Source organism: Coffea arabica, chromosome 11e, assembly GCF_036785885.1.
Source record: "Coffea arabica cultivar ET-39 chromosome 11e, Coffea Arabica ET-39 HiFi, whole genome shotgun sequence".
NCBI classification, from domain to species: Eukaryota; Viridiplantae; Streptophyta; class Magnoliopsida; order Gentianales; family Rubiaceae; genus Coffea; species Coffea arabica.
The window spans coordinates 33,396,148-33,419,109 of NC_092331.1; the positions used below are offsets into that span (position 1 = coordinate 33,396,148).

Consider the following 22,962-nt stretch of genomic DNA (forward strand, 5'->3'; position numbering starts at 1 on the left):
TAGAGTTGCGGGATGATGGAAAAAAACAGGGGGCAAATCAATAACAAAAAAAAAATATGAAAGCAAATAAATAAAAGGATAATAGGAAAATGCTTGAATTGACGCTTAAAATGAATTTCGGTCTAGAAAAGCCACACTGCTTCGCAGGACGGGGTAGTTTAAAAGAATAAAGCGAAAGGAACATGGCGGGTGTGATCATACCAGCACTAATGCACCGGATCCCATCAGAACTCCGAAGTTAAGCATGCTTGGGCGAGAGTAGTACTAGGAAGGGTGACCCCCTGGGAATTCCTCTTGTTGCACCCCTCTCTTTTTTGTTTCGAAATTCAAATTTTCTATTCGTTCTTTATCCTGTAGTAATTTAGCTCTGTCGGAACGATTGCTTAATATTTTGCTTCTTGTCGAAGCGTGAAGGAGGATCTGAAGGCGCGAGACAAATCAGGAACGGTACGGCTCGATCAAAGCCCGGATCGTCGCTCAAATTTGTCGGCGCAAATGTATCAGCGCAAGCGTGAAGGATTGATTTCATGATAATTTAGAGTTGCGGGATGATGGAAAAAAACAGGGGGCAAATCAATAACAAAAAAAAATATGAAAGCAAATAAATAAAAGGATAATAGGAAAATGCTTGAATTGACGCTTAAAATGAATTTCGGTCTAGAAAAGCCACACTGCTTCGCAGGACGGGGTAGTTTAAAAGAATAAAGCGAAAGGAATATGGCGGGTGCGATCATACCAGCACTAATGCACCGGATCCCATCAGAACTTCGAAATTAAGCGTGTTTGGGCGAGAGTAGTACTTGGATTGGTGACCCCCTGGGAAGTCCTCGTGTTGCACCCCTCTCTTTTTTGTTTCGAAATCCAAATTTCCTATTCGTTCTTTATCCAGTAGTAATTTAGCTCCGTCGGAACGATTGCTTAATATTTTGCTTCTTGTCGAAGTGTGAAGGAGGATCTGAAGGCGCGAGACAAATCAGGAACGGTACGGTTCGATCAAAGCCCGGATCGTCGCTCAAATTTGTCGGCGCAAATGTATCAGCGCAAGCGTGAAGGATTGATTTCATGATAATTTAGAGTTGCGGGATGATGGAAAAAAACAGGGGGCAAATCAATAACAAAAAAAAATATGAAAGCAAATAAACAAAAGGGTAAGAGAAAAATGCTTGAATTGACGCTTAAAATGAATTTCGGTCTAGAAAAGCCACACTGCTTCGCAGGACGGGATGGTTTAAAAGAATAAAGCGAAAGGAACATGGCGGGTGTGATCATACCAGCACTAATGCACCGGATCCTATCAGAACTCCGAAGTTAAGCATGCTTGGGCGAGAGTAGTACTAGGATGGGTGACCCCCTGGGAATTCCTCTTGTTGCACCCCTCTTTTTTTTGTTTCGAAATCCAAATTTCCTATTCGTTCTTTATCCTGTAGTAATTTAGCTCCGTCGGAACGATTGTTTAATATTTTGCTTCTTGTCGAAGCGTGAAGGAGGATCTGAAGGCGCGAGACAAATCAGGAACGGTACGGCTCGATCAAAGCCCGGATCGTCGCTCAAATTTGTCGGCGCAAATGTATCAGCGCAAGCGTGAAGGATTGATTTCATGATAATTTAGAGTTGCGGGATGATGGAAAAAAATAGGGGGCAAATCAATAACAAAAAAAAATATGAAAGCAAATAAATAAAAGGATAATAGGAAAATGCTTGAATTGACGCTTAAAATGAATTTCGGTCTAGAAAAGCCACACTGCTTCGCAGGACGGGGTAGTTTAAAAGAATAAAGCGAAAGGAACATGGCGGGTGCGATCATACCAGCACTAATGCACCGGATCCCATCAGAACTCCGAAGTTAAACATGCTTGGGCGAGAGTAGTACTAGGATGGGTGACCCCCTGGGAAGTCCTCTTGTTGCACCCCTCTCTTTTTTGTTTCGAAATTCAAATTTTCTATTCGTTCTTTATCCTGTAGTAATTTAGGTCCTTCGGAACGATTGCTTTATATTTTGCTTCTTCTCGAAGCATGAAGGCGGATCTGAAGCGAGACAAATCAGGAACGGTACGGCTCGATCAAAGCCCGAATCGTCGCTCAAATTTATCGGCGCAAATGTATCAGCGCAAGCGTGAAGGATTGATTTCATGATAATTTAGAGTTGCGGGATGATGGAAAAAAACAGGGGGCAAATCAATAACAAAAAAAAAATATGAAAGCAAATAAATAAAAGGATAATAGGAAAATGCTTGAATTGACGCTTAAAATGAATTTCGGTCTAGAAAAGCCACACTGCTTCGCCGGACGGGGTAGTTTAAAAGAATAAAGCGAAAGGAACATGGCGGGTGCGATCATACCAGCACTAATGCACCGGATCCCATCAGAACTCCGAAGTTAAGCATGCTTGGGCGAGAGTAGTACTTGGATTGGTGACCCCCTGGGAAGTCCTCGGGTTGCACCCCTCTCTTTTTTGTTTCGAAATCCAAATTTCCTATTCGTTCTTTATCCTGTAGTAATTTAGCTCCGTCGGAACGATTGCTTAATATTTTGCTTCTTGTCGAAGGGTGAAGGAGGATCTGAAGGCGCGAGACAAATCAGGAACGGTACGGCTCGATCAAAGCCCGGATCGTCGCTCAAATTTGTCGGCGCAAATGTATCACCGCAAGCGTGAAGGATTGATTTCATGATAATTTAGAGTTGCTGGATGATGGAAAAAAACAGGGGGCAAATCAATAACAAAAAAAAAATATGAAAGCAAATAAATAAAAGGATAATAGGAAAATGCTTGAATTGACGCTTAAAATGAATTTCGGTCTAGAAAAGCCACACTGCTTCTCAGGACGGGGTAGTTTAAAAGAATAAAGCGAAAGGAACATGGCGGGTGCGATCATACCAGCACTAATGCACCGGATCCCATCAGAACTCCGAAGTTAAGCATGCTTGGGCGAGAGTAGTGCTAGGATGGGTGACCCCCTGGGAATTCCTCTTGTTGCACCCCTCTCTTTTTTGTTTCGAAATTCAAATTTTCTATTCGTTCTTTATCCTGTAGTAATTTAGCTCCGTCGGAACGATTGCTTAATATTTTGCTTCTTGTCGAAGCGTGAAGGAGGATCTGAAGGCGCGAGACAAATCAGGAACGGTACGGCTCGATCAAAGCCCGGATCGTCGCTCAAATTTGTCGGCGCAAATGTATCAGCGCAAGCGTGAAGGATTGATTTCATGATAATGTAGAGTTGCGGGATGATGGAAAAAAACAGGGGACAAATCAATAACAAAAAAAATTATGAAAGCAAATAAATAAAAGGATAATAGGAAAATGCTTGAATTGACGCTTAAAATGAATTTCGGTCTAGAAAAGCCACACTGCTTCGCAGGACGGGGTAGTTTAAAAGAATAAAGCGAAAGGAATATGGCGGGTGCGATCATACCAGCACTAATGCACCGGATCCCATCAGAACTTCGAAATTAAGCGTGTTTGGGCGAGAGTAGTACTTGGATTGGTGACCCCCTGGGAAGTCCTCGTGTTGCACCCCTCTCTTTTTTGTTTCGAAATCCAAATTTCCTATTCGTTCTTTATCCTGTAGTAATTGAGCTCCGTCGGAACGATTGCTTAATATTTTGCTTCTTGTCGAAGGGTGAAGGAGGATCTGAAGGCGCGAGACAAATCAGGAACGGTACGGCTCGATCAAAGCCCGGATCGTCGCTCAAATTTGTCGGCGCAAATGTATCACCGCAAGCGTGAAGGATTGATTTCATGATAATTTAGAGTTGCGGGATGATGGAAAAAAACAGGGGGCAAATCAATAACAAAAAAAAAATATGAAAGCAAATAAATAAAAGGATAATAGGAAAATGCTTGAATTGACGCTTAAAATGAATTTCGGTCTAGAAAAGCCACACTGCTTCGCAGGACGGGGTAGTTTAAAAGAATAAAGCGAAAGGAACATGGCGGGTGTGATCATACCAGCACTAATGCACCGGATCCCATCAGAACTCCGAAGTTAAGCATGCTTGGGCGAGAGTAGTACTAGGAAGGGTGACCCCCTGGGAATTCCTCTTGTTGCACCCCTCTCTTTTTTGTTTCGAAATTCAAATTTTCTATTCGTTCTTTATCCTGTAGTAATTTAGCTCTGTCGGAACGATTGCTTAATATTTTGCTTCTTGTCGAAGCGTGAAGGAGGATCTGAAGGCGCGAGACAAATCAGGAACGGTACGGCTCGATCAAAGCCCGGATCGTCGCTCAAATTTGTCGGCGCAAATGTATCAGCGCAAGCGTGAAGGATTGATTTCATGATAATTTAGAGTTGCGGGATGATGGAAAAAAACAGGGGGCAAATCAATAACAAAAAAAAAATATGAAAGCAAATAAATAAAAGGATAATAGGAAAATGCTTGAATTGACGCTTAAAATGAATTTCGGTCTAGAAAAGCCACACTGCTTCGCAGGACGGGGTAGTTTAAAAGAATAAAGCGAAAGGAATATGGCGGGTGCGATCATACCAGCACTAATGCACCGGATCCCATCAGAACTTCGAAATTAAGCGTGTTTGGGCGAGAGTAGTACTTGGATTGGTGACCCCCTGGGAAGTCCTCGTGTTGCACCCCTCTCTTTTTTGTTTCGAAATCCAAATTTCCTATTCGTTCTTTATCCAGTAGTAATTTAGCTCCGTCGGAACGATTGCTTAATATTTTGCTTCTTGTCGAAGTGTGAAGGAGGATCTGAAGGCGCGAGACAAATCAGGAACGGTACGGTTCGATCAAAGCCCGGATCGTCGCTCAAATTTGTCGGCGCAAATGTATCAGCGCAAGCGTGAAGGATTGATTTCATGATAATTTAGAGTTGCGGGATGATGGAAAAAAACAGGGGGCAAATCAATAACAAAAAAAAATATGAAAGCAAATAAACAAAAGGGTAAGAGAAAAATGCTTGAATTGACGCTTAAAATGAATTTCGGTCTAGAAAAGCCACACTGCTTCGCAGGACGGGATGGTTTAAAAGAATAAAGCGAAAGGAACATGGCGGGTGTGATCATACCAGCACTAATGCACCGGATCCTATCAGAACTCCGAAGTTAAGCATGCTTGGGCGAGAGTAGTACTAGGATGGGTGACCCCCTGGGAATTCCTCTTGTTGCACCCCTCTTTTTTTTGTTTCGAAATCCAAATTTCCTATTCGTTCTTTATCCTGTAGTAATTTAGCTCCGTCGGAACGATTGTTTAATATTTTGCTTCTTGTCGAAGCGTGAAGGAGGATCTGAAGGCGCGAGACAAATCAGGAACGGTACGGCTCGATCAAAGCCCGGATCGTCGCTCAAATTTGTCGGCGCAAATGTATCAGCGCAAGCGTGAAGGATTGATTTCATGATAATTTAGAGTTGCGGGATGATGGAAAAAAACAGGGGGCAAATGAATAACAAAAAAAAAATATGAAAGCAAATAAATAAAAGGATAATAGGAAAATGCTTGAATTGACGCTTAAAATGAATTTCGGTCTAGAAAAGCCACACTGCTTCGCAGGACGGGGTAGTTTAAAAGAATAAAGCGAAAGGAACATGGCGGGTGTGACCATACCAGCACTAATGCACCGGATCCCATCAGAACTCCGAAGTTAAGCATGCTTGGGCGAGAGTAGTACTAGGAAGGGTGACCCCCTGGGAATTCCTCTTGTTGTACCCCTCTCTTTTTTGTTTCGAAATTCAAATTTTCTATTCGTTCTTTATCCTGTAGTAATTTAGGTCCTTCGGAATGATTGCTTCATATTTTGCTTTTTCTCGAAGCATGAAGGCGGATCTGAAGGCGCGAGACAAATCAGGAACGGTACGGCTCGATCAAAGCCCGGATCGTCGCTCAAATTTGTCGGCGCAACTGTATCAGCGCAAGCGTGAAGGATTGATTTCATGATAATTTAGAGTTGCGGGATGATGGAAAAAAACAGGGGGCAAATCAATAACAAAAAAAAAATATGAAAGCAAATAAATAAAAGGATAATAGGAAAATGCTTGAATTGACGCTTAAAATGAATTTCGGTCTAGAAAAGCCACACTGCTTCGCAGGACGGGGTAGTTTAAAAGAATAAAGCGAAAGGAATATGACGGGTGCGATCATACCAGCACTAATGCACCGGATCCCATCAGAACATCGAAATTAAGCGTGTTTGGGCGAGAGTAGTACTTGGATTGGTGACCCCCTGGGAAGTCCTCGTGTTGCACCCCTCTCTTTTTTGTTTCGAAATCCAAATTTCCTATTCGTTCTTTATCCTGTAGTAATTTAGCTCCGTCGGAACGATTGCTTAATATTTTGCTTCTTGTCGAAGCGTGAAGGAGGATCTGAAGGCGCGAGACAAATCAGGAACGGTACGGCTCGATCAAAGCCCGGATCGTCGCTCAAATTTGTCGGCGCAAATGTATCAGCGCAAGCGTGAAGGATTGATTTCATGATAATTTAGAGTTGCGGGATGATGGAAAAAAATAGGGGGCAAATCAATAACAAAAAAAAATATGAAAGCAAATAAATAAAAGGATAATAGGAAAATGCTTGAATTGACGCTTAAAATGAATTTCGGTCTAGAAAAGCCACACTGCTTCGCAGGACGGGGTAGTTTAAAAGAATAAAGCGAAAGGAACATGGCGGGTGCGATCATACCAGCACTAATGCACCGGATCCCATCAGAACTCCGAAGTTAAACATGCTTGGGCGAGAGTAGTACTAGGATGGGTGACCCCCTGGGAAGTCCTCTTGTTGCACCCCTCTCTTTTTTGTTTCGAAATTCAAATTTTCTATTCGTTCTTTATCCTGTAGTAATTTAGGTCCTTCGGAACGATTGCTTTATATTTTGCTTCTTCTCGAAGCATGAAGGCGGATCTGAAGCGAGACAAATCAGGAACGGTACGGCTCGATCAAAGCCCGAATCGTCGCTCAAATTTATCGGCGCAAATGTATCAGCGCAAGCGTGAAGGATTGATTTCATGATAATTTAGAGTTGCGGGATGATGGAAAAAAACAGGGGGCAAATCAATAACAAAAAAAAAATATGAAAGCAAATAAATAAAAGGATAATAGGAAAATGCTTGAATTGACGCTTAAAATGAATTTCGGTCTAGAAAAGCCACACTGCTTCGCCGGACGGGGTAGTTTAAAAGAATAAAGCGAAAGGAACATGGCGGGTGCGATCATACCAGCACTAATGCACCGGATCCCATCAGAACTCCGAAGTTAAGCATGCTTGGGCGAGAGTAGTACTTGGATTGGTGACCCCCTGGGAAGTCCTCGGGTTGCACCCCTCTCTTTTTTGTTTCGAAATCCAAATTTCCTATTCGTTCTTTATCCTGTAGTAATTTACCTCCGTCGGAACGATTGCTTAATATTTTGCTTCTTGTCGAAGGGTGAAGGAGGATCTGAAGGCGCGAGACAAATCAGGAACGGTACGGCTCGATCAAAGCCCGGATCGTCGCTCAAATTTGTCGGCGCAAATGTATCACCGCAAGCGTGAAGGATTGATTTCATGATAATTTAGAGTTGCTGGATGATGGAAAAAAACAGGGGGCAAATCAATAACAAAAAAAAAATATTAAAGCAAATAAATAAAAGGATAATAGGAAAATGCTTGAATTGACGCTTAAAATGAATTTCGGTCTAGAAAAGCCACACTGCTTCGCAGGACGGGGTAGTTTAAAAGAATAAAGCGAAAGGAACATGGCGGGTGCGATCATACCAGCACTAATGCACCGGATCCCATCAGAACTCCGAAGTTAAGCATGCTTGGGCGAGAGTAGTACTAGGATGGGTGACCCCCTGGGAATTCCTCTTGTTGCACCCCTCCCTTTTTTGTTTCGAAATTCAAATTTTCTATTCGTTCTTTATCCTGTAGTAATTTATGTCCTTCGGAAAGATTGCTTTATATTTTGCTTCTTCTCGAAGCATGAAGGCGGATCTGAAGGCGCGAGACAAATCAGGAACGGTACGGCTCGATCAAAGACCGGATCGTCGCTCAAATTTATCGGCGCAAATGTATCAGCGCAAGCGTGAAGGATTGATTTCATGATAATTTAGAGTTGCGGGATGATGGAAAAAAACAGGGGGCAAATCAATAACAAAAAAAAAAATATGAAAGCAAATAAATAAAAGGATAATAGGAAAATGCTTGAATTGACGCTTAAAATGAATTTCGGTCTAGAAAAGCCACACTGTTTCGCAGGACGGGGTAGTTTAAAAGAATAAAGCGAAAGGAACATGGCGGGTGCGATCATACCAGCACTAATGCATCGGATCCCATCAGAACTCCGAAGTTAAGCATGCTTGGGCGAGAGTAGTGCTAGGATGGGTGACCCCCTGGGAATTCCTCTTGTTGCACCCCTCTCTTTTTTGTTTCGAAATTCAAATTTTCTATTCGTTCTTTATCCTGTAGTAATTTAGCTCCGTCGGAACGATTGCTTAATATTTTGCTTCTTGTCGAAGCGTGAAGGAGGATCTGAAGGCGCGAGACAAATCAGGAACGGTACGGCTCGATCAAAGCCCGGATCGTCGCTCAAATTTGTCGGCGCAAATGTATCAGCGCAAGCGTGAAGGATTGATTTCATGATAATGTAGAGTTGCGGGATGATGGAAAAAAACAGGGGACAAATCAATAACAAAAAAAATTATGAAAGCAAATAAATAAAAGGATAATAGGAAAATGCTTGAATTGACGCTTAAAATGAATTTCGGTCTAGAAAAGCCACACTGCTTCGCAGGACGGGGTAGTTTAAAAGAATAAAGCGAAAGGAATATGGCGGGTGCGATCATACCAGCACTAATGCACCGGATCCCATCAGAACTTCGAAATTAAGCGTGTTTGGGCGAGAGTAGTACTTGGATTGGTGACCCCCTGGGAAGTCCTCGTGTTGCACCCCTCTCTTTTTTGTTTCGAAATCCAAATTTCCTATTCGTTCTTTATCCTGTAGTAATTGAGCTCCGTCGGAACGATTGCTTAATATTTTGCTTCTTGTCGAAGGGTGAAGGAGGATCTGAAGGCGCGAGACAAATCAGGAACGGTCCGGCTCGATCAAAGCCCGGATCGTCGATCAAATTTGTCGGCGCAAATGTATCAGCGCAAGCGTGAAGGATTGATTTCATGATAATGTAGAGTTGCGGGATGATGGAAAAAAACAGGGGGCAAATCAATAACAAAAAAAATTATGAAAGCAAATAAATAAAAGGATAATAGGAAAATGCTTGAATTGACGCTTAAAATGAATTTCGGTCTAGAAAAGCCACACTGCTTCGCAGGACGGGGTAGTTTAAAAGAATAAAGCGAAAGGAATATGGCGGGTGCGATCATACCAGCACTAATGCACCGGATCCCATCAGAACTTCGAAATTAAGCGTGTTTGGGCGAGAGTAGTACTTGGATTGGTGACCCCCTGGGAAGTCCTCGTGTTGCACCCCTCTCTTTTTTGTTTCGAAATCCAAATTTCCTATTCGTTCTTTATCCTGTAGTAATTTATGTCCTTCGGAACAATTGCTTTATATTTTGCTTCTTCTCGAAGCATGAAGGCGGATCTGAAGGCGCGAGACAAATCAGGAACGGTACGACTCGATCAAAGCCCGGATCGTCGCTCAAATTTATCGGCGCAAATGTATCAGCGCAAGCGTGAAGGATTGATTTCATGATAATTTAGAGTTGCGGGATGATGGAAAAAAACAGGGGGCAAATCAATAACAAAAAAAAAATATGAAAGCAAATAAATAAAAGGATAATAGGAAAATGCTTGAATTGACGCTTAAAATGAATTTCGGTCTAGAAAAGCCACACTGCTTCGCAGGACGGGGTAGTTTAAAAGAATAAAGCGAAAGGAATATGGCGGGTGCGATCATACCAGCACTAATGCACCGGATCCCATCAGAACTCCGAAGTTAAGCATGCTTGGGCGAGAGTAGTACTAGGAAGGGTGACCCCCTGGGAATTCCTCTTGTTGCACCCCTCTCTTTTTTGTTTCGAAATTCAAATTTTCTATTCGTTCTTCATCCTGTAGTAATTTAGGTCCTTCGGAACGATTGCTTCATATTTTGCTTTTTCTCGAAGCATGAAGGCGGATCTGAAGGCGCGAGACAAATCAGGAACGGTACGGCTCGATCAAAGCCCGGATCGTCGCTCAAATTTGTCGGCGCAACTGTATCAGCGCAAGCGTGAAGGATTGATTTCATGATAATTTAGAGTTGCGGGATGATGGAAAAAAACAGGGGGCAAATCAATAACAAAAAAAAAATATGAAAGCAAATAAATAAAAGGATAAAAGGAAAATGCTTGAATTGACGCTTAAAATGAATTTCGGTCTAGAAAAGCCACACTGCTTCGCAGGACGGGGTAGTTTAAAAGAATAAAGCGAAAGGAATATGGCGGGTGCGATCATACCAGCACTAATGCACCGGATCCCATCAGAACTTCGAAATTAAGCGTGTTTGGGCGAGAGTAGTACTTGGATTGGTGACCCCCTGGGAAGTCCTCGTGTTGCACCCCTCTCTTTTTTGTTTCGAAATCCAAATTTCCTATTCGTTCTTTATCCTGTAGTAATTTAGCTCCGTCGGAACGATTGCTTAATATTTTGATTCTTGTCGAAGCGTGAAGGAGGATCTGAAGGCGCGAGACAAATCAGGAACGGTACGGCTCGATCAAAGCCCGGATCGTCGCTCAAATTTGTCGGCGCAAATGTATCAGCGCAAGCGTGAAGGATTGATTTCATGATAATTTAGAGTTGCGGGATGATGGAAAAAAATAGGGGGCAAATCAATAACAAAAAAAAATATGAAAGCAAATAAATAAAAGGATAATAGGAAAATGCTTGAATTGACGCTTAAAATGAATTTCGGTCTAGAAAAGCCACACTGCTTCGCAGGACGGGGTAGTTTAAAAGAATAAAGCGAAAGGAACATGGCGGGTGCGATCATACCAGCACTAATGCACCGGATCCCATCAGAACTCCGAAGTTAAACATGCTTGGGCGAGAGTAGTACTAGGATGGGTGACCCCCTGGGAAGTCCTCTTGTTGCACCCCTCTCTTTTTTGTTTCGAAATTCAAATTTTCTATTCGTTCTTTATCTTGTAGTAATTTAGGTCCTTCGGAACGATTGCTTTATATTTTGCTTCTTCTCGAAGCATGAAGGCGGATCTGAAGCGAGACAAATCAGGAACGGTACGGCTCGATCAAAGCCCGAATCGTCGCTCAAATTTATCGGCGCAAATGTATCAGCGCAAGCGTGAAGGATTGATTTCATGATAATTTAGAGTTGCGGGATGATGGAAAAAAATAGGGGGCAAATCAATAACAAAAAAAAAATATGAAAGCAAATAAATAAAAGGATAATAGGAAAATGCTTGAATTGACGCTTAAAATGAATTTCGGTCTAGAAAAGCCACACTGCTTCGCAGGACGGGGTAGTTTAAAAGAATAAAGCGAAAGGAACATGACGGGTGCGATCATACCAGCACTAATGCACCGGATCCCATCAGAACTCCGAAGTTAAGCATGCTTGGGCGAGAGTAGTACTTGGATTGGTGACCCCCTGGGAAGTCCTCGGGTTGCACCCCTCTCTTTTTTGTTTCGAAATCCAAATTTCCTATTCGTTCTTTATCCTGTAGTAATTTAGCTCCGTCGGAACGATTGTTTAATATTTTGCTTCTAGTCGAAGGGTGAAGGTGGATCTGAAGGCGCGAGACAAATCAGGAACGGTACGGCTCGATCAAAGCCCGGATCGTCGCTCAAATTTGTCGGCGCAAATGTATCACCGCAAGCGTGAAGGATTGATTTCATGATAATTTAGAGTTGCTGGATGATGGAAAAAAACAGGGGGCAAATCAATAACAAAAAAAAAATATGAAAGCAAATAAATAAAAGGATAATAGGAAAATGCTTGAATTGACGCTTAAAATGAATTTCGGTCTAGAAAAGCCACACTGCTTCTCAGGACGGGGTAGTTTAAAAGAATAAAGCGAAAGGAACATGGCGGGTGCGATCATACCAGCACTAATGCACCGGATCCCATCAGAACTCCGAAGTTAAGCATGCTTGGGCGAGAGTAGTACTAGGATGGGTGACCCCCTGGGAATTCCTCTTGTTGCACCCCTCTCTTTTTTGTTTCGAAATTCAAATTTTCTATTCGTTCTTTATCCTGTAGTAATTTAGGTCCTTCGGAAAGATTGCTTTATATTTTGCTTCTTCTCGAAGCATGAAGGCGGATCTGAAGGCGCGAGACAAATCAGGAACGGTACGGCTCGATCAAAGACCGGATCGTCGCTCAAATTTATCGGCGCAAATGTATCAGCGCAAGCGTGAAGGATTGATTTCATGATAATTTAGAGTTGCGGGATGATGGAAAAAAACAGGGGGCAAATCAATAACAAAAAAAAAAATATGAAAGCAAATAAATAAAAGGATAATAGGAAAATGCTTGAATTGACGCTTAAAATGAATTTCGGTCTAGAAAAGCCACACTGTTTCGCAGGACGGGGTAGTTTAAAAGAATAAAGCGAAAGGAACATGGCGGGTGCGATCATACCAGCACTAATGCACCGGATCCCATCAGAACTCCGAAGTTAAGCATGCTTGGGCGAGAGTAGTGCTAGGATGGGTGACCCCCTGGGAATTCCTCTTGTTGCACCCCTCTCTTTTTTGTTTCGAAATTCAAATTTTCTATTCGTTCTTTATCCTGTAGTAATTTAGCTCCGTCGGAACGATTGCTTAATATTTTGCTTCTTGTCGAAGCGTGAAGGAGGATCTGAAGGCGCGAGACAAATCAGGAACGGTACGGCTCGATCAAAGCCCGGATCGTCGCTCAAATTTGTCGGCGCAAATGTATCAGCGCAAGCGTGAAGGATTGATTTCATGATAATGTAGAGTTGCGGGATGATGGAAAAAAACAGGGGACAAATCAATAACAAAAAAAATTATGAAAGCAAATAAATAAAAGGATAATAGGAAAATGCTTGAATTGACGCTTAAAATGAATTTCGGTCTAGAAAAGCCACACTGCTTCGCAGGACGGGGTAGTTTAAAAGAATAAAGCGAAAGGAATATGGCGGGTGCGATCATACCAGCACTAATGCACCGGATCCCATCAGAACTTCGAAATTAAGCGTGTTTGGGCGAGAGTAGTACTTGGATTGGTGACCCCCTGGGAAGTCCTCGTGTTGCACCCCTCTCTTTTTTGTTTCGAAATCCAAATTTCCTATTCGTTCTTTATCCTGTAGTAATTTAGCTCCGTCGGAACGATTGCTTAATATTTTGCTTCTTGTCGAAGGGTGAAGGAGGATCTGAAGGCGCGAGACAAATCAGGAACGGTACGGCTCGATCAAAGCCCGGATCGTCGATCAAATTTGTCGGCGCAAATGTATCAGCGCAAGCGTGAAGGATTGATTTCATGATAATGTAGAGTTGCGGGATGATGGAAAAAAACAGGGGGCAAATCAATAACAAAAAAATTTATGAAAGCAAATAAATAAAAGGATAATAGGAAAATGCTTGAATTGACGATTAAAATGAATTTCGGTCTAGAAAAGCCACACTGCTTCGCAGGACGGGGTAGTTTAAAAGAATAAAGCGAAAGGAATATGGCGGGTGCGATCATACCAGCACTAATGCACCGTATCCCATCAGAACTCCGAAGTTAAGCGTGCTTGGGCGTGAGCAGTATTAGGATGGGTGACCCCTTGGGAATTCCTCTTGTTGCACCCCTCTCTTTTTTGTTTCGAAATTCAAATTTTCTATTCGTTCTTTATCCTGTAGTAATTTAGGTCCTTCGGAACGATTTCTTTATATTTTGCTTCTTCTCGAAGCATGAAGGCGGATCTGAAGGCGCGAGACAAATCAGGAACGGTACGGCTCGATCAAAGGCCGGATCGTCGCTCAAATTTATCGGCGCAAATGTATCAGCGCAAGCGTGAAGGATTGATTTCATGATAATTTAGAGTTGCGGGATGATGGAAAAAAACAGGGGGCAAATCAATAACAAAAAAAAAATATGAAAGCAAATAAATAAAAGGATAATAGGAAAATGCTTGAATTGACGCTTAAAATGAATTTCGGTCTAGAAAAGCCACACTGCTTCGCAGGACGGGGTAGTTTAAAAGAATAAAGCGAAAGGAATATGGCGGGTGCGATCATACCAGCACTAATGCACCGGATCCCATCAGAACATCGAAATTAAGCGTGTTTGGGCGAGAGTAGTACTTGGATTGGTGACCCCCTGGGAAGTCCTCGTGTTGCACCCCTCTCTTTTTTGTTTCGAAATCTAAATTTCCTATTCGTTCTTTATCCTGTAGTAATTTAGCTCCGTCGGAACGATTGCTTAATATTTTGCTTCTTGTCGAAGCGTGAAGGAGGATTTGAAGGCGCGAGACAAATCAGGAACGGTACGGCTCGATCAAAGCCCGGATCGTCGCTCAAATTTGTCGGCGCAAATGTATCAGCGCAAGCGTGAAGGATTGATTTCATGATAATTTAGAGTTGCGGGATGATGGAAAAAAACAGGGGGCAAATCAATAACAAAAAAAAATATGAAAGCAAATAAATAAAAGGATAATAGGAAAATGCTTGAATTGACGCTTAAAATGAATTTCGGTCTAGAAAAGCCACACTGCTTCGCAGGACGGGGTAGTTTAAAAGAATAAAGCGAAAGGAACATGGCGGGTGCGATCATACCAGCACTAATGCACCGGATCCCATCAGAACGCCGAAGTTAAGCATGCTTGGGTGAGAGTAGTACTAGGATGGGTGACCCCCTGGGAAGTCCTCTTGTTGCACCCCTCTCTTTGTTGTTTCGAAATTCAAATTTTCTATTCGTTCTTTATCCTGTAGTAATTTAGGTCCTTCGGAACGATTGCTTTATATTTTGCTTCTTCTCGAAGCATGAAGGCGGATCTGAAGCGAGACAAATCAGGAACGGTACGGCTCGATCAAAGCCCGAATCGTCGCTCAAATTTGTCGGCGCAAATGTATCAGCGCAAGCGTGAAGGATTGATTTCATGATAATTTAGAGTTGCGGGATGATGGAAAAAAACAGGGGGCAAATCAATATAAAAAAAATTATGAAAGCAAATAAATAAAAGGATAATAGGAAAATGCTTGAATTGACGCTTAAAATGAATTTCGGTCTAGAAAAGCCACACTGCTTCGCAGGACGGGGTAGTTTAAAAGAATAAAGCGAAAGGAATATGGCGGGTGCGATCATACCAGCACTAATGCACCAGATCCCATCAGAACTTCGAAATTAAGCGTGTTTGGGCGAGAGTAGTACTTGGATTGGTGACCCCCTGGAAAGTCCTCGTGTTGCACCCCTCTCTTTTTTGTTTCGAAATCCAAATTTCCTATTCGTTCTTTATCCTGTAGTAATTTAGCTCCGTCGGAACGATTGCTTAATATTTTGATTCTTGTCGAAGCGTGAAGGAGGATCTGAAGGCGCGAGACAAATCAGGAACGGTACGGCTCGATCAAAGCCCGGATCGTCGCTCAAATTTGTCGGCGCAAATGTATCAGCGCAAGCGTGAAGGATTGATTTCATGATAATTTAGAGTTGCGGGATGATGGAAAAAAACAGGGGGCAAATCAATAACAAAAAAAAAATATGAAAGCAAATAAATAAAAGGATAATAGGAAAATGCTTGAATTGACGCTTAAAATGAATTTCGGTCTAGAAAAGCCACACTGCTTCGCAGGACGGGGTAGTTTAAAAGAATAAAGCGAAAGGAACGTTGTGGGTGCGATCATACCAGCACTAATGCACCGTATCCCATCAGAACTCCGAAGTTAAGCGTGCTTGGGCGTGAGCAGTATTAGGATGGGTGACCCCCTGGGAATTCCTCTTGTTGCACCCCTCTCTTTTTTGTTTCGAAATTCAAATTTTCTATTCGTTCTTTATCCTGTAGTAATTTAGGTCCTTCGGAACGATTTCTTTATATTTTGCTTCTTCTCGAAGCATGAAGGCGGATCTGAAGGCGCGAGACAAATCAGGAACGGTACGGCTCGATCAAAGCCCGGATCGTCGCTCAAATTTATCGGCGCAAATGTATCAGCGCAAGCGTGAAGGATTGATTTCATGATAATTTAGAGTTGCGGGATGATGGAAAAAAACAGGGGGCAAATCAATAACAAAAAAAATTATGAAAGCAAATAAATAAAAGGATAATAGGAAAATGCTTGAATTGACGCTTAAAATGAATTTCGGTCTAGAAAAGCCACACTGCTTCGCAGGACTGGGTAGTTTAAAAGAATAAAGCGAAAGGAATATGGCGGGTGCGATCATACCAGCACTAATGCACCGGATCCCATCAGAACTTCGAAATTAAGCGTGTTTGGGCGATAGTAGTACTTGGATTGGTGACCCCCTGGGAAGTCCTCGTGTTGCACCCCTCTCTTTTTTGTTTCGAAATCCAAATTTCCTATTCGTTCTTTATCCTGTAGTAATTTAGCTCCGTCGGAACGATTGCTTAATATTTTGCTTCTTGTCGAAGCGTGAAGGAGGATCTGAAGGCGCGAGACAAATCAGGAACGGTACGGCTCGATCAAAGCTCGGATCGTCGCTCAAATTTGTCGGCGCAAATGTATCAGCGCAAGCGTGAAGGATTGATTTCATGATAATTTAGAGTTGCGGGATGATGGAAAAAAACAGGGGGCAAATCAATAACAAAAAAAAATATGAAAGCAAATAAATAAAAGGATAATAGGAAAATGCTTGAATTGACGCTTAAAATGAATTTCGGTCTAGAAAAGCCACACTGCTTCGCAGGACGGGGTAGTTTAAAAGAATAAAGCGAAAGGAATATGGCGGGTGCGATCATACCAGCACTAATGCACCGGATCCCATCAGAACTTCGAAATTAAGCGTGTTTGGGCGAGAGTAGTACTTGGATTGGTGACCCCCTGGGAAGTCCTCGTATTGCACCCCTCTCTTTTTTGTTTCGAAATCCAAATTTCCTATTCGTTCTTTATCCTGTAGTAATTTAGCTCCGTCGGAACGATTGCTTAATATTTTGCTTCTTGTCGAAGCGTGAAGGAGGATCTGAAGGCGCGAGACAAATCAGGAACGGTACGGCTCGATCAAAGCCCGGATCGTCGCTCAAATTTGTCGGCGCAAATGTATCACCGCAAGCGTGAAGGATTGATTTCATGATAATTTAGAGTTGCGGGATGATGGAAAAAAACAGGGGGCAAATCAATAACAAAAAAAAAATATGAAAGCAAATAAATAAAAGGATAATAGGAAAATGCTTGAATTGACGCTTAAAATGAATTTCGGTCTAGAAAAGCCACACTGCTTCGCAGGACGGGGTAGTTTAAAAGAATAAAGCGAAAGGAACGTTGTGGGTGCGATCATACCAGCACTAATGCACCGTATCCCATCAGAACTCCGAAGTTAAGCGTGCTTGGGCGTGAGCAGTATTAGGATGGGTGACCCCTTGGGAATTCCTCTTGTTGCACCCCTCTCTTTTTTGTTTCGAAATTCAAATTTTCTATTCGTTCTTTATCCTGTAGTAATTTAGGTCCTTCGGAACGATTTCTTTATATTTTGCTTCTTCTCAAAGCATGAAGGCGGATCTGAAGGCGCGAGACAAATCAGGAACGGTACGGCTCGATCAAAGGCCGGATCGTCGCTCAAATTTATCGGCGCAAATGTATCAGCGCAAGCGTGAAGGATTGATTTCATGATAATTTAGAGTTGCGGGATGATGGAAAAAAACAGGGGGCAAATCAATAACAAAAAAAAAATATGAAAGCAAATAAATAAAAGGATAATAGGAAAATGCTTGAATTGACGCTTAAAATGAATTTCGGTCTAGAAAAGCCACACTGCTTCGCAGGACGGGGTAGTTTAAAAGAATAAAGCGAAAGGAACATGGCGGGTGCGATCATACCAGCACTAATGCACCGGATCCCATCAGAACTCCGAAGTTAAGCATGCTTGGGCGAGAGTAGTGTTAGGATGGGTGACCCCCTGGGAATTCCTCTTGTTGCACCCCTCTCTTTTTTGTTTCGAAATTCAAATTTTCTATTCGTTCTTTATCCTGTAGTAATTTAGCTCCGTCGGAACGATTGCTTAATATTTTGCTTCTTGTCGAAGCGTGAAGGAGGATCTGAAGGCGCGAGACAAATCAGGAACGGTACGGCTCGATCAAAGCCCGGATCGTCGCTCAAATTTGTCGGCGCAAATGTATCAGCGCAAGCGTGAAGGATTGATTTCATGATAATGTAGAGTTGCGGGATGATGGAAAAAAACAGGGGGCAAATCAATAACAAAAAAAATTATGAAAGCAAATAAATAAAAGGATAATAGGAAAATGCTTGAATTGACGCTTAAAATGAATTTCGGTCTAGAAAAGCCACACTGCTTCGCAGGACGGGGTAGTTTAAAAGAATAAAGCGAAAGGAACGTTGTGGGTGCGATCATACCAGCACTAATGCACCGTATCCCATCAGAACTCCGAAGTTAAGCGTGCTTGGGCGTGAGCAGTATTAGGATGGGTGACCCCCTGGGAATTCCTCTTGTTGCACCCCTCTCTTTTTTGTTTCGAAATTCAAATTTTCTATTCGTTCTTTATCCTGTAGTAATTTAGGTCCTTCGGAACGATTTCTTTATATTTTGCTTCTTCTCGAAGCATGAAGGCGGATCTGAAGGCGCGAGACAAATCAGGAACGGTACGGCTCGATCAAAGCTCGGATCGTCGCTCAAATTTATCGGCGCAAATGTATCAGCGCAAGCGTGAAGGATTGATTTCATGATAATGTAGAGTTGCGGGATGATGGAAAAAAACAGGGGGCAAATCAATAACAAAAAAAATTACGAAAGCAAATAAATAAAAGGATAATAGGAAAATGCTTGAATTGACGCTTAAAATGAATTTCGGTCTAGAAAAGCCACACTGCTTCGCAGGACGGGGTAGTTTAAAAGAATAAAGCGAAAGGAATATGGCGGGTGCGATCATACCAGCACTAATGCACCGGATCCCATCAGAACTTCGAAATTAAGCGTGTTTGGGCGAGAGTAGTACTTGGATTGGTGACCCCCTGGGAAGTTCTCGTGTTGCACCCCTCTCTTTTTTGTTTCGAAATCCAAATTTCCTATTCGTTCTTTATCCTGTAGTAATTTAGGTCCTTCGGAACGATTGCTTTATATTTTGCTTCGTCTCGAAGCGTGAAGGCGGATCTGAAGGCGCGAGACAAATCAGGAACGGTACGGCTCGATCAAACCCCGGATCGTCGCTCAAATTTATCGGCGCAAATGTATCAGCGCAAGCGTGAAGGATTGATTTGATGATAATTTAGAGTTGCGGGATGATGGAAAAAAACAGGGGGCAAATCAATAACAAAAAAAAAATATGAAAGCAAATAAATAAAAGGATAATAGGAAAACGCTTGAATTGACGCTTAAAATGAATTTCGGTCTAGAAAAGCCACACTGCTTCGCAGGACGGGGTAGTTTAAAAGAATAAAGCGAAAGGAACATGGCGGGTGCGATCATACCAGCACTAATGCACCGGATCCCATCAGAACTCCGAAGTTAAGCATGCTTGGGCGATAGTAGTGCTAGGATGGGTGACCCCCTGGGAATTCCTCTTGTTGCACCCCTCTCTTTTTTGTTTCGAAATTCAAATTTTCTATTCGTTCTTTATCCTGTAGTAATTTAGCTCCGTCGGAACGATTGCTTAATATTTTGCTTCTTGTCGAAGCGTGAAGGAGGATCTGAAGGCGCGAGACAAATCAGGAACGGTACGGCTCGATCAAAGCCCGGATCGTCGCTCAAATTTGTCGGCGCAAATGTATCAGCGCAAGCGTGAAGGATTGATTTCATGATAATTTAGAGTTGCGGGATGATGGAAAAAAACAGGGGGCAAATCAATAACAAAAAAAAAATATGAAAGCAAATAAATAAAAGGATAATAGGAAAATGCTTGAATTGACGCTTAAAATGAATTTCGGTCTAGAAAAGCCACACTGCTTCGCAGGACGGGGTAGTTTAAAAGAATAAAGCGAAAGGAACGTTGTGGGTGCGATCATACCAGCACTAATGCACCGTATCCCATCAGAACTCCGAAGTTAAGCGTGCTTGGGCGTGAGCAGTATTAGGATGGGTGACCCCCTGGGAATTCCTCTTGTTGCACCCCTCTCTTTTTTGTTTCGAAATTCAAATTTTCTATTCGTTCTTTATCCTGTAGTAATTTAGGTCCTTCGGAACGATTTCTTTATATTTTGCTTCTTCTCGAAGCATGAAGGCGGATCTGAAGGCGCGAGACAAATCAGGAACGGTACGGCTCGATCAAAGGCCGGATCGTCGCTCAAATTTATCGGCGCAAATGTATCAGCGCAAGCGTGAAGGATTGATTTCATGATAATTTAGAGTTGCGGGATGATGGAAAAAAACAGGGGGCAAATCAATAACAAAAAAAATTATGAAAGCAAATAAATAAAAGGATAATAGGAAAATGCTTGAATTGACGTTTAAAATGAATTTCGGTCTAGAAAAGCCACACTGCTTCGCAGGACTGGGTAGTTTAAAAGAATAAAGCGAAAGGAATATGGCGGGTGCGATCATACCAGCACTAATGCACCGGATCCCATCAGAACTTCGAAATTAAGCGTGTTTGGGCGATAGTAGTACTTGGATTGGTGACCCCCTGGGAAGTCCTCGTGTTGCACCCCTCTCTTTTTTGTTTCGAAATCCAAATTTCCTATTCGTTCTTTATCCTGTAGTAATTTAGCTCCGTCGGAACGATTGCTTAATATTTTGCTTCTTGTCGAAGCGTGAAGGAGGATCTGAAGGCGCGAGACAAATCAGGAACGGTACGGCTCGATCAAAGCTCGGATCGTCGCTCAAATTTGTCGGCGCAAATGTATCAGCGCAAGCGTGAAGGATTGATTTCATGATAATTTAGAGTTGCGGGATGATGGAAAAAAACAGGGGGCAAATCAATAACAAAAAAAAATATGAAAGCAAATAAATAAAAGGATAATAGGAAAATGCTTGAATTGACGCTTAAAATGAATTTCGGTCTAGAAAAGCCACACTGCTTCGCAGGACGGGGTAGTTTAAAAGAATAAAGCGAAAGGAATATGGCGGGTGCGATCATACCAGCACTAATGCACCGGATCCCATCAGAACTTCGAAATTAAGCGTGTTTGGGCGAGAGTAGTACTTGGATTGGTGACCCCCTGGGAAGTCCTCGTATTGCACCCCTCTCTTTTTTGTTTCGAAATCCAAATTTCCTATTCGTTCTTTATCCTGTAGTAATTTAGCTCCGTCGGAACGATTGCTTAATATTTTGCTTCTTGTCGAAGCGTGAAGGAGGATCTGAAGGCGCGAGACAAATCAGGAACGGTACGGCTCGATCAAAGCCCGGATCGTCGCTCAAATTTGTCGGCGCAAATGTATCACCGCAAGCGTGAAGGATTGATTTCATGATAATTTAGAGTTGCGGGATGATGGAAAAAAACAGGGGGCAAATCAATAACAAAAAAAAAATATGAAAGCAAATAAATAAAAGGATAATAGGAAAATGCTTGAATTGACGCTTAAAATGAATTTCGGTCTAGAAAAGCCACACTGCTTCGCAGGACGGGGTAGTTTAAAAGAATAAAGCGAAAGGAACGTTGTGGGTGCGATCATACCAACACTAATGCACCGTATCCCATCAGAACTCCGAAGTTAAGCGTGCTTGGGCGTGAGCAGTATTAGGATGGGTGACCCCTTGGGAATTCCTCTTGTTGCACCCCTCTCTTTTTTGTTTCGAAATTCAAATTTTCTATTCGTTCTTTATCCTGTAGTAATTTAGGTCCTTCGGAACGATTTCTTTATATTTTGCTTCTTCTCGAAGCATGAAGGCGGATCTGAAGGCGCGAGACAAATCAGGAACGGTACGGCTCGATCAAAGGACGGATCGTCGCTCAAATTTATCGGCGCAAATGTATCAGCGCAAGCGTGAAGGATTGATTTCATGATAATTTAGAGTTGCGGGATGATGGAAAAAAACAGGGGGCAAATCAATAACAAAAAAAAAATATGAAAGCAAATAAATAAAAGGATAATAGGAAAATGCTTGAATTGACGCTTAAAATGAATTTCGGTCTAGAAAAGCCACACTGCTTCGCAGGACGGGGTAGTTTAAAAGAATAAAGCGAAAGGAACATGGCGGGTGCGATCATACCAGCACTAATGCACCGGATCCCATCAGAACTCCGAAGTTAAGCATGCTTGGGCGAGAGTAGTGTTAGGATGGGTGACCCCCTGGGAATTCCTCTTGTTGCACCCCTCTCTTTTTTGTTTCGAAATTCAAATTTTCTATTCGTTCTTTATCCTGTAGTAATTTAGCTCCGTCGGAACGATTGCTTAATATTTTGCTTCTTGTCGAAGCGTGAAGGAGGATCTGAAGGCGCGAGACAAATCAGGAACGGTACGGCTCGATCAAAGCCCGGATCGTCGCTCAAATTTGTCGGCGCAAATGTATCAGCGCAAGCGTGAAGGATTGATTTCATGATAATGTAGAGTTGCGGGATGATGGAAAAAAACAGGGGGCAAATCAATAACAAAAAAAATTATGAAAGCAAATAAATAAAAGGATAATAGGAAAATGCTTGAATTGACGCTTAAAATGAATTTCGGTCTAGAAAAGCCACACTGCTTCGCAGGACGGGGTAGTTTAAAAGAATAAAGCGAAAGGAACGTTGTGGGTGCGATCATACCAGCACTAATGCACCGTATCCCATCAGAACTCCGAAGTTAAGCGTGCTTGGGCGTGAGCAGTATTAGGATGGGTGACCCCCTGGGAATTCCTCTTGTTGCACCCCTCTCTTTTTTGTTTCCAAATTCAAATTTTGTATTCGTTCTTTATCCTGTAGTAATTTAGGTCCTTCGGAACGATTTCTTTATATTTTGCTTCTTCTCGAAGCATGAAGGCGGATCTGAAGGCGCGAGACAAATCAGGAACGGTACGGCTCGATCAAAGCCCGGATCGTCGCTCAA

The 22,962-nt window shown here is 42.4% G+C and overlaps 43 non-coding genes across 43 annotated transcripts; all 43 read left to right on the forward strand.

Annotated features, from left to right (window-relative positions):
* Window positions 1-187: 187 nt before the first annotated feature.
* LOC140032597 (5S ribosomal RNA) lies at window positions 188-306 on the forward strand. The gene has a single exon (XR_011836523.1). It is a non-coding gene; the product is annotated as a 5S ribosomal RNA (ribosomal RNA).
* Window positions 307-722: 416 nt separating this feature from the next.
* Window positions 723-841, forward strand: LOC140022535 (5S ribosomal RNA). The gene has a single exon (XR_011826517.1). It is a non-coding gene; the product is annotated as a 5S ribosomal RNA (ribosomal RNA).
* Window positions 842-1,257: 416 nt separating this feature from the next.
* Window positions 1,258-1,376, forward strand: LOC140032620 (5S ribosomal RNA). Its single transcript, XR_011836545.1, has one exon. It is a non-coding gene; the product is annotated as a 5S ribosomal RNA (ribosomal RNA).
* A 416-nt stretch (window positions 1,377-1,792) lies between these two features.
* LOC140032136 (5S ribosomal RNA) lies at window positions 1,793-1,911 on the forward strand. The gene has a single exon (XR_011836061.1). It is a non-coding gene; the product is annotated as a 5S ribosomal RNA (ribosomal RNA).
* Window positions 1,912-2,325: 414 nt separating this feature from the next.
* LOC140032383 (5S ribosomal RNA) lies at window positions 2,326-2,444 on the forward strand. Its single transcript, XR_011836309.1, has one exon. It is a non-coding gene; the product is annotated as a 5S ribosomal RNA (ribosomal RNA).
* Window positions 2,445-2,861: 417 nt separating this feature from the next.
* LOC140032463 (5S ribosomal RNA) lies at window positions 2,862-2,980 on the forward strand. The gene has a single exon (XR_011836389.1). It is a non-coding gene; the product is annotated as a 5S ribosomal RNA (ribosomal RNA).
* A 416-nt stretch (window positions 2,981-3,396) lies between these two features.
* On the forward strand, window positions 3,397-3,515 carry LOC140022536 (5S ribosomal RNA). The gene has a single exon (XR_011826518.1). It is a non-coding gene; the product is annotated as a 5S ribosomal RNA (ribosomal RNA).
* A 417-nt stretch (window positions 3,516-3,932) lies between these two features.
* LOC140032598 (5S ribosomal RNA) lies at window positions 3,933-4,051 on the forward strand. Its single transcript, XR_011836524.1, has one exon. It is a non-coding gene; the product is annotated as a 5S ribosomal RNA (ribosomal RNA).
* A 417-nt stretch (window positions 4,052-4,468) lies between these two features.
* On the forward strand, window positions 4,469-4,587 carry LOC140022537 (5S ribosomal RNA). The gene has a single exon (XR_011826519.1). It is a non-coding gene; the product is annotated as a 5S ribosomal RNA (ribosomal RNA).
* Window positions 4,588-5,003: 416 nt separating this feature from the next.
* LOC140032621 (5S ribosomal RNA) lies at window positions 5,004-5,122 on the forward strand. Its single transcript, XR_011836546.1, has one exon. It is a non-coding gene; the product is annotated as a 5S ribosomal RNA (ribosomal RNA).
* Window positions 5,123-5,539: 417 nt separating this feature from the next.
* Window positions 5,540-5,658, forward strand: LOC140021958 (5S ribosomal RNA). Its single transcript, XR_011825940.1, has one exon. It is a non-coding gene; the product is annotated as a 5S ribosomal RNA (ribosomal RNA).
* A 417-nt stretch (window positions 5,659-6,075) lies between these two features.
* Window positions 6,076-6,194, forward strand: LOC140024540 (5S ribosomal RNA). The gene has a single exon (XR_011828514.1). It is a non-coding gene; the product is annotated as a 5S ribosomal RNA (ribosomal RNA).
* Window positions 6,195-6,610: 416 nt separating this feature from the next.
* On the forward strand, window positions 6,611-6,729 carry LOC140032137 (5S ribosomal RNA). The gene has a single exon (XR_011836062.1). It is a non-coding gene; the product is annotated as a 5S ribosomal RNA (ribosomal RNA).
* A 414-nt stretch (window positions 6,730-7,143) lies between these two features.
* On the forward strand, window positions 7,144-7,262 carry LOC140032384 (5S ribosomal RNA). The gene has a single exon (XR_011836310.1). It is a non-coding gene; the product is annotated as a 5S ribosomal RNA (ribosomal RNA).
* A 417-nt stretch (window positions 7,263-7,679) lies between these two features.
* LOC140031889 (5S ribosomal RNA) lies at window positions 7,680-7,798 on the forward strand. Its single transcript, XR_011835814.1, has one exon. It is a non-coding gene; the product is annotated as a 5S ribosomal RNA (ribosomal RNA).
* A 418-nt stretch (window positions 7,799-8,216) lies between these two features.
* LOC140023269 (5S ribosomal RNA) lies at window positions 8,217-8,335 on the forward strand. The gene has a single exon (XR_011827239.1). It is a non-coding gene; the product is annotated as a 5S ribosomal RNA (ribosomal RNA).
* Window positions 8,336-8,751: 416 nt separating this feature from the next.
* On the forward strand, window positions 8,752-8,870 carry LOC140022539 (5S ribosomal RNA). The gene has a single exon (XR_011826521.1). It is a non-coding gene; the product is annotated as a 5S ribosomal RNA (ribosomal RNA).
* Window positions 8,871-9,286: 416 nt separating this feature from the next.
* LOC140022540 (5S ribosomal RNA) lies at window positions 9,287-9,405 on the forward strand. Its single transcript, XR_011826522.1, has one exon. It is a non-coding gene; the product is annotated as a 5S ribosomal RNA (ribosomal RNA).
* A 417-nt stretch (window positions 9,406-9,822) lies between these two features.
* Window positions 9,823-9,941, forward strand: LOC140032301 (5S ribosomal RNA). The gene has a single exon (XR_011836227.1). It is a non-coding gene; the product is annotated as a 5S ribosomal RNA (ribosomal RNA).
* A 417-nt stretch (window positions 9,942-10,358) lies between these two features.
* LOC140022541 (5S ribosomal RNA) lies at window positions 10,359-10,477 on the forward strand. The gene has a single exon (XR_011826523.1). It is a non-coding gene; the product is annotated as a 5S ribosomal RNA (ribosomal RNA).
* A 416-nt stretch (window positions 10,478-10,893) lies between these two features.
* LOC140032138 (5S ribosomal RNA) lies at window positions 10,894-11,012 on the forward strand. The gene has a single exon (XR_011836063.1). It is a non-coding gene; the product is annotated as a 5S ribosomal RNA (ribosomal RNA).
* Window positions 11,013-11,426: 414 nt separating this feature from the next.
* Window positions 11,427-11,545, forward strand: LOC140032385 (5S ribosomal RNA). The gene has a single exon (XR_011836311.1). It is a non-coding gene; the product is annotated as a 5S ribosomal RNA (ribosomal RNA).
* A 417-nt stretch (window positions 11,546-11,962) lies between these two features.
* Window positions 11,963-12,081, forward strand: LOC140031890 (5S ribosomal RNA). Its single transcript, XR_011835815.1, has one exon. It is a non-coding gene; the product is annotated as a 5S ribosomal RNA (ribosomal RNA).
* A 418-nt stretch (window positions 12,082-12,499) lies between these two features.
* On the forward strand, window positions 12,500-12,618 carry LOC140032464 (5S ribosomal RNA). Its single transcript, XR_011836390.1, has one exon. It is a non-coding gene; the product is annotated as a 5S ribosomal RNA (ribosomal RNA).
* Window positions 12,619-13,034: 416 nt separating this feature from the next.
* Window positions 13,035-13,153, forward strand: LOC140022542 (5S ribosomal RNA). Its single transcript, XR_011826524.1, has one exon. It is a non-coding gene; the product is annotated as a 5S ribosomal RNA (ribosomal RNA).
* A 416-nt stretch (window positions 13,154-13,569) lies between these two features.
* Window positions 13,570-13,688, forward strand: LOC140023749 (5S ribosomal RNA). The gene has a single exon (XR_011827715.1). It is a non-coding gene; the product is annotated as a 5S ribosomal RNA (ribosomal RNA).
* A 417-nt stretch (window positions 13,689-14,105) lies between these two features.
* On the forward strand, window positions 14,106-14,224 carry LOC140024541 (5S ribosomal RNA). The gene has a single exon (XR_011828515.1). It is a non-coding gene; the product is annotated as a 5S ribosomal RNA (ribosomal RNA).
* A 416-nt stretch (window positions 14,225-14,640) lies between these two features.
* On the forward strand, window positions 14,641-14,759 carry LOC140032413 (5S ribosomal RNA). The gene has a single exon (XR_011836339.1). It is a non-coding gene; the product is annotated as a 5S ribosomal RNA (ribosomal RNA).
* Window positions 14,760-15,171: 412 nt separating this feature from the next.
* Window positions 15,172-15,290, forward strand: LOC140024837 (5S ribosomal RNA). The gene has a single exon (XR_011828813.1). It is a non-coding gene; the product is annotated as a 5S ribosomal RNA (ribosomal RNA).
* Window positions 15,291-15,707: 417 nt separating this feature from the next.
* Window positions 15,708-15,826, forward strand: LOC140023415 (5S ribosomal RNA). Its single transcript, XR_011827384.1, has one exon. It is a non-coding gene; the product is annotated as a 5S ribosomal RNA (ribosomal RNA).
* Window positions 15,827-16,242: 416 nt separating this feature from the next.
* LOC140024455 (5S ribosomal RNA) lies at window positions 16,243-16,361 on the forward strand. The gene has a single exon (XR_011828429.1). It is a non-coding gene; the product is annotated as a 5S ribosomal RNA (ribosomal RNA).
* Window positions 16,362-16,777: 416 nt separating this feature from the next.
* On the forward strand, window positions 16,778-16,896 carry LOC140022032 (5S ribosomal RNA). The gene has a single exon (XR_011826014.1). It is a non-coding gene; the product is annotated as a 5S ribosomal RNA (ribosomal RNA).
* Window positions 16,897-17,313: 417 nt separating this feature from the next.
* Window positions 17,314-17,432, forward strand: LOC140023750 (5S ribosomal RNA). Its single transcript, XR_011827716.1, has one exon. It is a non-coding gene; the product is annotated as a 5S ribosomal RNA (ribosomal RNA).
* Window positions 17,433-17,849: 417 nt separating this feature from the next.
* LOC140023254 (5S ribosomal RNA) lies at window positions 17,850-17,968 on the forward strand. Its single transcript, XR_011827225.1, has one exon. It is a non-coding gene; the product is annotated as a 5S ribosomal RNA (ribosomal RNA).
* A 416-nt stretch (window positions 17,969-18,384) lies between these two features.
* LOC140023416 (5S ribosomal RNA) lies at window positions 18,385-18,503 on the forward strand. The gene has a single exon (XR_011827385.1). It is a non-coding gene; the product is annotated as a 5S ribosomal RNA (ribosomal RNA).
* Window positions 18,504-18,919: 416 nt separating this feature from the next.
* Window positions 18,920-19,038, forward strand: LOC140021978 (5S ribosomal RNA). The gene has a single exon (XR_011825960.1). It is a non-coding gene; the product is annotated as a 5S ribosomal RNA (ribosomal RNA).
* Window positions 19,039-19,455: 417 nt separating this feature from the next.
* Window positions 19,456-19,574, forward strand: LOC140023871 (5S ribosomal RNA). Its single transcript, XR_011827836.1, has one exon. It is a non-coding gene; the product is annotated as a 5S ribosomal RNA (ribosomal RNA).
* Window positions 19,575-19,991: 417 nt separating this feature from the next.
* LOC140023417 (5S ribosomal RNA) lies at window positions 19,992-20,110 on the forward strand. Its single transcript, XR_011827386.1, has one exon. It is a non-coding gene; the product is annotated as a 5S ribosomal RNA (ribosomal RNA).
* Window positions 20,111-20,526: 416 nt separating this feature from the next.
* On the forward strand, window positions 20,527-20,645 carry LOC140024456 (5S ribosomal RNA). The gene has a single exon (XR_011828430.1). It is a non-coding gene; the product is annotated as a 5S ribosomal RNA (ribosomal RNA).
* A 416-nt stretch (window positions 20,646-21,061) lies between these two features.
* On the forward strand, window positions 21,062-21,180 carry LOC140022033 (5S ribosomal RNA). The gene has a single exon (XR_011826015.1). It is a non-coding gene; the product is annotated as a 5S ribosomal RNA (ribosomal RNA).
* A 417-nt stretch (window positions 21,181-21,597) lies between these two features.
* Window positions 21,598-21,716, forward strand: LOC140024785 (5S ribosomal RNA). The gene has a single exon (XR_011828761.1). It is a non-coding gene; the product is annotated as a 5S ribosomal RNA (ribosomal RNA).
* A 417-nt stretch (window positions 21,717-22,133) lies between these two features.
* Window positions 22,134-22,252, forward strand: LOC140023255 (5S ribosomal RNA). The gene has a single exon (XR_011827226.1). It is a non-coding gene; the product is annotated as a 5S ribosomal RNA (ribosomal RNA).
* A 416-nt stretch (window positions 22,253-22,668) lies between these two features.
* On the forward strand, window positions 22,669-22,787 carry LOC140023419 (5S ribosomal RNA). The gene has a single exon (XR_011827388.1). It is a non-coding gene; the product is annotated as a 5S ribosomal RNA (ribosomal RNA).
* Window positions 22,788-22,962: the final 175 nt, after the last annotated feature.